The sequence below is a fragment of the Chiloscyllium plagiosum genome, chromosome 20, assembly GCF_004010195.1.
Source record: "Chiloscyllium plagiosum isolate BGI_BamShark_2017 chromosome 20, ASM401019v2, whole genome shotgun sequence".
Classification (NCBI taxonomy): Eukaryota; Metazoa; Chordata; class Chondrichthyes; order Orectolobiformes; family Hemiscylliidae; genus Chiloscyllium; species Chiloscyllium plagiosum.
Genome location: NC_057729.1, coordinates 63544863 through 63555977, shown reverse-complemented (window position 1 = coordinate 63555977; position 11115 = coordinate 63544863).

Here is an 11115-nt window from a genome sequence, read left to right as displayed (position 1 = left end):
CTACTCTCACAGGAAGGGACATTACACCTACTCCCACAGGAAGGGACGTTATACCTACACCCACAGGAAGGGAGGTTACACCTACTCCCACAGGAAGGGACGTTATACCTACACCCACAGGAAGGGAGGTTACACCTACTCCCACAGGAAGGGACGTTATACCTACACCCACAGGAAGGGAGGTTACACCTACTCCCACAGGAAGGGATGTTACACCTACTCCCACAGGAAGGGATGTTACACCTACTCCCACAGGAAGGGATGTTACACCTACTCCCACAGGAAGGGATGTTACACCTACTCCCACAGGAAGGGATGTTACACCTACTCCCACAGGAAGGGATGTTACACCTACTCTCACAGGAAGGGACGTTACACCTACTCCCACAGGAAGGGACGTTACACCTACTCTCACAGGAAGGGACATTACACCTACTCTCACAGGAAGGGACGTTACACCTACTCTCACAGGAAGTTACGTTACACCTACTCCCACAGGAAGGGACGTTACACCTACTCCCACAGGAAGGGACGTTACTCCTACTCTCACAGGAAGGGACGTTACACCTACACCCACAGGAAGGGACATTACACCTACTCCCACAGGAAGGGACGTTATACCTACATCCACAGGAAGGGAGGTTACACCCACTCCCACAGGAAGGGACGTTACACCCACTTCCACAGGAAGGGACATTACACCCACTTCCACAGGAAGGGACGTTTCACCTACTTCCACAGGAAGGGACGTTACACCTACTCTCACAGGAAGGGACGTTATACCTACATCCACAGGAAGGGACATTACACCTACTCCCACAGGAAGGGACGTTATACCTACACCCACAGGAAGGGAGGTTACAAATACTCCCACAGGAAGGTTCATTACACCTACACCCACAGGAAGGGAGGTTACACCTACTCCCACAGGAAGGGACATTACAGCTCCTCCCACAGGAAGGGATGTTACACCTACTCCCTCAGGAAGGGAGTTACACCTACTCCCAGAGGAAGCGAGGTTACACCAACCCCCACAGGAAGACAGGTTACACCCACTCCCACATGTAATGTTACCTTTAACGTTAACAAGAGTGAGCTCAGGTGCAACCAAAGTCTATCTATGTGGCAATGTCAGTTTGAGCAGCGGTGTGGTGTATGAAGGCCTGTATTCCTGATGAAGGGCTTTTGTCCGAAACATCGATTTTCCTGCTCCTCGGATGCTGCCTGAACTGCTGTGCTTTTCCAGCACCACTCTAATCCAGAATCTGGTTTCCAGCATCTGCAGTCACTGTTTTTACCCCATTGCTGTCTGATAGTCTTCAATTAAATAAACTCCTGAGCATAAACACTACAGTGCCACTTGTTTCAGACTGCATTTATTTCCAAATCACAATCGAAACTCAGCAGGTCTGACCACGTCAGAGCTGTGGAAGAGACACTGGACTCAAACCGTTAACTCTGCTTTCTTCTCAGATGTTGCCAGACCTGCTGAGTTTCTCCTGCAATTTCAGATTTGTTTTAGGTCTACACCATCTCCAGTTCTTTGTTTTATTTTAGTATTGCGTCCCTTTTTGACATGGTTCCAGCAGAGAAGCAGAGTGGGGGTCACTAGCAGGAGATTGCAATGCATGCGGGCAAAAATCAGGAATCCTCCCAGTGTCGAGAGGAGACTGACATCTCGTCTCCAGGAACCCATTTCAAAAATACAGACAGAGCGCTAGCTCCCTACATAGGAACAGCACCTACACTGACAGGATGGGCACAGTACATCCAGAAAGGTGTTCGTGCTGTCTGGGAGCATCATTGAAGGATGGTGTAAACAGGCCCAACAGGGCTGAAATTTTACTCTTACCTGTTATGCTGGTGTGTGTAGTTCCAGTGGTGTGGCTGCTTTGTTCTGGATGATGGCAGGTTTCTTGAAAGTTATCGGAGAAATTGAAATGGTTGCAGTGTCAGCGGCACCAGAATAATAGATGAAAATGTAACAACACTTGGTCTGGAAACAAAGGTGCGTGATATTGTTTTGTTAGCATGTGGATTTGTGATTGTAAGTTGGACCATTAAGATAGCTCCCTGACCCAGGACTTATTTGCAGCAGAAACTAATTTTCCATTGATCCTTTTCAAAGTCATACTGAAATATTCGTGAGGGGTGGGAGGTGAGTGGAGATGGAAAGTCCATCAACATTTTCTTTCAAAGTTCCTTTTGTTTTTATCTTTATTAGTGACCTGACTGAAAACCAAAGGATGACTCATTGCCCAATTCCATCATTTAAGTTTAATGGAGACAAAAAATCTGCAGATGCAGAATCCAAAGTAGACACACTGGAGGCTGGAAGACCACAGCAAGCCAGGCAGCTTCAGGAGGTGGAGAAGTCAAGGTTTTGAGTATTAACCCTTTGTCACAAAGAAGGTCTACTGAAACATTGACTTCTTCACCTCCTGATGCTGCCTGGCTTGCTGTGTTCTTCCAGCCTGCAGTGTGTCTATATCTAATTTTAATATTTGAGTTTAAAAAGGAAAACACATTGAGTTCAAAAGTGGTCACAGCAATCAGCTGACCAAAGTTTGGTCAAAGTTCTTTAAAATAACGTGAGAGAAACAAAAAAAAAGTCTGAGCAAAAATGTATTGCCATAACTCATTGAAAGTAGTTAATCCAGTCTGTCATGAAAAAAAACCTTTGTTTCTTATTTTAATTTACACCTATATGAAAGGTTTCACGCATTGGAAATGAAAGAACATCTTCAGCAATCATCAAACTTTGAATCAATGAACTCTGTTTCATATTCCAGGGTCAAACTGGATTTTTGAATGCAACTGGAAGGAGCAGGAGAAAATGTCCTTGTTAAGGTAGAAACCTACCTGGAGATAGTACTAACTGCAGTGAGACATTGGAAAGCCAAGAACACAAAGATCATCTTAAACATGCCCGACTTCTAAGAGCACAAAACATCAACTAAACATCCATAGTCTCAGGTTAAAACCTTTCAGCTCAAGGATAACTTTAGGACTTTAAACTGCCCTGTCCTCCATCTTCAATTTGTATTGGATGCTATCCCTTCTTAACTTTGTGTCTATGTTTGTAGAATGCTTGATATCACATATTTATCATTTCTTTCTTGATGTTAGAAAATAATAAAATTATTCTTTCTTTTACTCAAGTAAATATTGGAATTGGCTCCTTACTGATACAGTAGGCATTAGTAACTATATCTTTATTAGAGAGGTTTAGTGCTGCATGAGAAAAGAATTTGAACGTTTTTTTGTGTTCATTAATGATGGTTGAAAAAATGGAGTCAATTCGCAGCTCCTTCTCTGGTTAGAACAATGGTTCACCAGTTATATTAAAAAGGAGAATTTAAAAAATAGTTATGGGCACATTACATTGTCAATGTGCCAGTGTCACCAATTTTAATTTCTCTAGCTTTATGCACATTTGAATTTGGTATCTTCCCTGCTGTTATAAGACATGCTGCAAAATTGTTTTAATGTACTTCGAATTGCTCCAATTCTTGCCCTTCTTCCTTCATGTAACTCGTGATGTTTGGAAGAGAAGGTTTTGCAATCGCTGGTTCTGACAGATCTCTGGCAGTGATAAATCCATGATGTCCAGTGTGATGGGGACACAATGCCTACCGTCCTGAAAATAAAGTTTCCAAAATAAAATTTCTGTTTCGTCGAGGTGAGCCACTCCATTTGGTGATATATTTAGTCCGTGCAAAAAGACGGCCCAACAATGATCTGTCACATTGTATTCGTAAAATAAATGAAACCTCGCCGCAAGGAAATAAATCACAGAAAGGATGAAATTAAAACTCCCAGACCTCAGAGACCAGAGTTTACTTGTAAAGATTGTCAAGTCTCTTTGAACTAGAAAAATCGAGGAGAAGAACCATTGCATTCTTTTCTCATTGAGATGCAATTATTTCACTTTGAACCCGTTCACAACTTCTCGTTACTAATTATCACTCAACGCTTGATAGTTTTGTTAAAAATAGCTCAAGCATGAATTAATGGCAAAGTGTTCAACTGCGAGAAAGGCACAATTATGGAACGAGGAAGTGAAATTCTGAATCAGGTAAAATTCTTTATCCTGAAGGGTTAATAGATTTGCGAAGCAGGTTACTCAATGGCCCACTGAAGTGACTCGTGTAATTGGGTTCATGAGGATATTAAATGCCTTCTTGAGAGACAAAGGATTGAGAGATAGAAAGGAAATGAGGAAAGATGGAGTTTGACCCTTGTCTGCCTTCATGTGCAATTCTCATTTCTGAAAACTTTTTAATGTTTATATTGCTGAAGACTACATTAAATCACCCTTTATGATGTCAATTTCCGAAGACCTTCCACAATACACTCTGTAGTTTGTTAATATAATTGCTACCAGTCTATCCAAAGCCTTGTATCTCTTTTGCATTTTCTGATACAACAAATCTATTTTACTCATAATTATTTCACATTGGGATTAAATGAGCTATGGACTGAAAGCATTAGCTCCTTCTTTCTTTATTTTGTACATTATGTTCTTCCAATGCTTTCCATCTTTTAAAGTCAAAAACCATCACTCAATTAAGTGAATATGCAGCTGATTCTTTCTGGTCCTCTATCTCAATCCTCTTTCTTTAGATCTGGTGCAGAGATGGGTACGTTACTAGTTGGGCCAACAGTAATGTTTCGTCCCTAAATGTATTGGAGGAGGTAGTGGTGAACTACCTTCATGAACCGCTTCTGTCCTTAAAATGTGGAGATGCACACTGTGCTGTTAGGAAGGAAGTTGTAGAATTTTAACCCAGTGAAAGAACAATGATATATTTCCAAGTCAGGATCTGCGTGGCTTGCAGGCAGCATGTCTCCTGACCCCTGGTCTTCCAGGTGGTAATTGTCCTGGGATTGGAAGGTGTTGTCAGAGGAGCCCGAGACAGTTGCTGCAGTGCATCTTGTAGATGGTGCATTGTGCAACCACTGTCCACTAAGCATCAGTGGTGAAGGGATTGGATGTTGAAGGTAGTGTATGAGCTGCAAATCAAACTGGCTGCTTTGTCCTGAATGATGACAATGTTCCAGAATGAATTTGGAGCTTTTTCACTTCCCACAAATAGGGAATATTCCATTGCAATCCTGATTCGTGCCTTGTGGAAGACGGATAGGGTTTGGGGAGACAAGATGGAAGGTATTTATGTTAAGAAACATTCGTAGTCTCTGACCTGCTTTTGTATCCATTGTATTTATATGGCTGGTCCACTGAGCATCTGATCAACTGGAATCTCTAGGATGTTGAGAGTGAGGGATTCAGTAAAGATAATTTCAGAGAGTGTCCAGGAGCAATCATTAGAGATGGGTACTGGCTGACACTGAATTACTTGTCACTTGTCAGCTCAACCCTGGAAATTGTCCTGGTCTTGTTGGATTTGAACATGGACTGCCACGAATTGTGTTGAACATTGTGCAATCACCAGTAAACATTCCCGTGTCTGACCTTATGACGGAGGGGTGGTCATTGATGAAGCAGCTGAAGGTGGTTGAGCCTGAGGAACTCCTGCAGAGCTGACTTGGAGCTGAGATGACTAACATCCTTCCATATGCCACGTATGACTCCAACAAGTGGAGAGTTTGCCCTTATACCCATTGATTATGGTTTTGTTCATGATCTTTGATGTCACATTGTACCAAATGCAGCCTTGATGTCAAAGGCTGTCACTCTCCCCTCTGGAATTCAGCTCTTTTCTCCATGTTTAAACCAGGGGTCAGGAGCTGAGTGGCCGTGATGGAACCCAAACTGGGCGTCACTGAGCAGGTTATTGCTGAGCAGGTGCTGCTTGATAGCACTTTCAAAAATATATTTCACTGTTTAGGACAGTATTTATTGCCTGACCCGAATTTCCCAGAGGGAACTTGATTATCAAACACATTGGTCAATTAGTCATATCTGAGTTGAACAGGTAAGGTTGGCAAATGGGGTCCAAATCAATGTGTTTGTTGATAGAGTTTCGGTTGAAATGCCATGCTTCTAGGAATTCTTGTGCGTGTTTCTGTTTGACTTGTCCAAAGATGGATGTGTTGTCCCAGTCGAAATGGTGTCCTTCCTCATCTGTTTGTAAGGATACTAGTGAGTGTGGGGACAAAACATCTGAAAACAAACCTTCCAGCTCAGCGAGCAAATCTACATCCAGAACCACTACCTGAGCTACATCTCTCAAAACTCGCTAGTGTAATAGAGTCATGAGGTATATAACACAGGAAAAGACACTTTGGTTCATCAAACCTGTGCTGCTAAATATTCTCATCCCATTATCCATCCCTCAGTCCCAGCACACCAGCCCATGATTTTGGTTTATTGGTTAAGTGACACAACCACTATTCCAATCACCTCTGCCTTGACTTTACTGATGTCCAAAAGTAGACTGATGGAGCAGTAATTGGCAAAGGCCGGTATCCAGTCACCAAGTCTCCCTTTATTTACATGTGGAGTGTCCTTGACCCTGATCCAGCTTCCTCAGAGCGAGCTCTCAGAGTGAAAGGATGTCTGACACCCCTGTTTATATCTGTGAGGCAGGGCTCCCTGATGGGATCTGGTTAACAGCTCCAATCAGGGGGGAATTCCTATTCTCAGAGATCCACTGGGCTGACCTAATCACAATCACTACAGTATCATATTGAGTGTCAAGGGGATACAGTTAGACTCTTTCTTATATAAGAAGGTAACTTCTTAGATGTTATGTTCAAATATTTCCACCGATTGAACCAAGTTTAAATATGCCAACTACTTCATTATCTGAGGAGACACGGATGGTGCTGAACATTGTGTAGTCATCAGTGAACATTCCCACTCCTGATTTAATGATGGAGGGCAGATTATTGATGAAGTAGCTGAAGATGGTTGGGCCTGGGACAATATCCTGAGGAAACCTTGCAAAATATTGCCATAGAATCCATCACATCCACTTGAGAAGGGAGACAAAATTCCAATTCAATCCAAAATACGGCACCATTGCCAGTGCAGCACTCCCTCAGTAACAACTTGGATTATTTCCTAACTTTAATGACAATCTTGAGGAAGCTGTGCGGTGACAAAGTTTCATTGGAGCACTCAAATAACACCCCAGCCTGACAATTATTTTTCATTTCCATTGGGAAGGGTTAACATGGAAACTGGACATGCAGCTAGCTCCATGGCAACACAGAAACTATTCCTTGCCAAGAGCCAGGATGTGATGGTGAGCTATGCACAATTGCTCTCGTGCTTTTCCTGGTGCCCAGTTTTGATGAGCTTGACATTTTTCTGATCACAGAATGGGGTGTCATTGGCTCTGGGCCCCTGCCCTGAGAGCAGGAAAGAGTTGCATTGGGTTTGGAGTCACATCTAGGCCAGACCAGGTTAGGGTGGCAATCTCCTTCCCACAATCGATGACAGTGTCATGGTCATTGTCACACAGAGTCAGACAATGCAGAAGAAGTCCATTAACTCTGCACCACCATAAATACAGTGCTACCTACACCAGGCCCACTCTGCTGCATAGCCTTGAATGGTATAACATTTTAAGTATCATCGGATTCTTAACTCCAGATTTTCATTGAGTTCAAATTCCACCATCTGCCAGGACAAGATTTGGAGCCGGGTCCCCAGAACATTCCCTGGGTTTTTGGATTGAATAGTATAATGATGACATCCCCTGTGAGGCCAGGCTTCAGCTTTCTGCAATTAGTGCTGAGGCTGGAAATCACAGAATGGCAATAACTTTGGATGATAAACACTCCAAACTTCGCCAGCCCAAGATAATACTGGGCTCTGTCAGGTTTTGGGAGACCAGAAAGACACAAGTGAGAAAACAGCCCACTTGTAAGTGAAATTTACTTTGATCAATACAGAATTAGGTAGCAGTATCACTTTTCAACAATGCAATTAATTGTTACTCCATAAGTTCTGCAGGCTTTTTGAGACATTAAAAGAAAATAACAGAACCAAAGCAAATTCTATTGTAAATAATTCAAGCGCATGAGCAAATACAAGAAATAGTGACATTGCGGGGTTCAGGTTAGATTATGAAGTGAGAGTGAAAGTTAAAATAGGAATATTTTTATTAACAATACATGGGTTCAAAGCTAAAGAGAAAACAAGAGAGAAATAATGAAGTGGTTTAAATAATAATGAAGGCACTTTTTTTGAGGCAGTTCTGAAAGATCAACCTTTGGCATTGTCTTTACTGAGGAAAGCAATTTGTGCTGTAAACATCATGTATGATTATAGAACTGCAAACTTTAGCATGTTAGCATGAAATGCGGTGCTGTAGACACTAAAAGACAAAACAGTCAAGAAATGTTAGTTTAGTGACAGGCAAATGTAATTCCAATAGTTTATGAAGTCATTAAAACTCAAGGTTGTGCTATTGTGTCTGCAACACACATTCCCAGATGGTTAAACATATGGCTTACTGTATCAATGTTCTGTTCCAGGTTTGTTTTTATTTTTCTGCGTGGATTCACCAGACTTCACCATATGCTTGCTTTCCTTCTGCTGTGCAGTTTGTATTCTTTATGTCTGCTCCTATCTCTGAGATTTCTCTCACCAATTCCTCCCAGTTCTGTTAACATGAACCTCTGCTAAAAGGAGGAAAGGATCAGAAGACAATCATCAGACTTTGGCAGAGATATGGAACTGAGCGCCGAAATGAAAGATTTTCATGTACGCTGAACACCTTGCATGATATCACAAAGCCTCTCACAGCGAAATAACTATTGCAAAACTGTACTGTCGCAATGTAAGGAAACACACCCCTTAAATACACTCCTCGCAACAATGAAATAAACACCATGGTGAAGATCCTCAGAATCTTCATCTACAAACCAAGAGACATGTCAGGAACCTTTGGAAGATCCAACACCCTGGGCTCGGTGCATATTGTCTGGGAAATTCAAAATTCTGTTGAAGAAATCCTTGACTCCCCCTAGGAAGGGCACCCAGTAAACATCCCAGCTCTGAGCTGGGGTAGGGGGCTTTCTGTGGTACTGATCTGAATACTTACCCAGAAGTGGCTGACAGATTAAAAACTGAGTCTAATACCACGTAATGACAGAATTAGTGTCCTGATCAATCCCAATGATTAGACACCAACTACCCCCTGAACTCTAAACAAAAGTCTTACCCTCAAAATACCACTGACCCCTTTAACTACCTCTTTAACCTTTATAACTACAAATTGAGGGGTAATAGATTTAAGACCGATGTCAGAGGCAGGTTCTTTACGCAGAGAGTGGTAAGGGTGTGGAATGCCCTACCTGTGAATGTAGTTAACTCAGCCACATTAGGGAGATTTAAACAATCCTTGGATAAGCACATGGATGATTTTGGGATAGTGTAGGGGGACGGGCTGAGAATAGTTCACAGGTTGATGCAACATCAAGGGCTGAAGAGCCTGTTCTGCTCTGTATTGTTCTACGTTCTATGTTCTATCCCCAAATATACAACTGCCCCGACCCCACAATTACCCGCTGACCCCAAAAATAACCCCGAGAACCCACAAATCACCTCTGACTCCACAATGAAATCCCAGACCTCACAACTGCCCTTTGACTCCACAACTATCTCCCCTAATCTACATCTACCCACCACCCAGACTATAAAATTGCCCATCACCTGGTTACACTTACCAAAATAATTACCCCTTCTGATACAATTTCACCCAAGTCACTACCAACTCACACTTCAGTCACCTTGGCGCTTACCTACATAGATCAGCCTCACAGAAAGTGTCAAAAGTGAAACTGACTAGAGTTAATAAACTGTTCAGTTTATGGATGATCATTTTCTGTGATCACATGTTTTCGGTGGCTAGCAAAGGTGTAGCTGTAAATGTTAGTGCAAGCAATTATTTTTGTTTCTTTTATAAAAAGAGAAATGTTTAAAGAGTTTAGCAACAGTACTGAGTATCCTGGCTGGATTGTCAGGCTCATGTGACCTGTACCTCTTCTGTAAATGCCTCTGTGTGCAGTCTGTGGGACCATTAAACACATATCATTTGAAATGCTAAGGTGGACAGAGCTGCCAATGAATGTGAAAGAAATTTATCTGCCTCTGGACACTCCAAGCCTGGGACAAGATGCATGTGTAAGATTTCTCATTTTACTATCCATTACTGCATCTCAAATCTGAAATCTTCAGGACCACCAAAGATATCACTGGTTGGTTGGTTTGTGAATATGACATTCAGTACATTTCTCTGGGGAATGACCCCACCCTGACAGCAGGCTTGATGCTTTTTGCACTTGCACCAGATCTTTGCTCCCTCATTCTTTCAGACACCATGTGCTAGAGTGGGATGGAAGTACAGAGAAATTGGATGAACAAGGAGATCAGGAGACAATTTGAGACTGCAAATCTTTAAAGAGGTGAAGGGCATAAGAAGAGACATGAAAGTAGGTCAGGGTGATGGGACAACAGGAGAACATTGAGGGTGCAGTTGGAGAGAAATTACTGCTCACAATGTGGACTCCTCTAATGAGGGAGACCAAATGTAGTCTCAGTATCTGCTCTAAAGAACATCTATGTTCAGTCAACAGCACCATCCTGAGCTCCTGGTGTCATCTCAGTTCTCACACTGACCTTTCTGCCCTCGGCCAGTTCCAGTGAAGCTTAATGCAAACTCACTGGACAACAGCTCACCTTTCCATTGGGCACCTCGTAGCCAGCACTGAGGACAGTAAAAGAAACTCTCTCCCTCAGTTTGTTCCCTCTATATTGCATGATTCAGTTTTCCTTTCAGTTTGACCTTCAGCCAGCAGTACCCACACTTGGAACATTCTCCCTTTTGTTTCTGTCACATCCATGTCACCATTCCTATTGACCCAATCAGAGTAACTTCCCTCTTATTCAATCCCTCCCCCCGTATTCCAATCTATCATGGATCTTTCTTTTGTCCATGGCCCACCCCATCTCTCTTAAAATCGATTATATCTCCAACTGAGTAAATCGAAGGTCATTGATTGGAAATTTTAATTCTGTTCCTCTCATCACAAGGTACTGTCATCACCTGCCGAGTATTTCCAGCACTTCCTATTTTCTCTGTCGCTCCTGATGGTTTTGACCTTGTACACCCCCCTCCCTCCCACCTTAACCCTCAC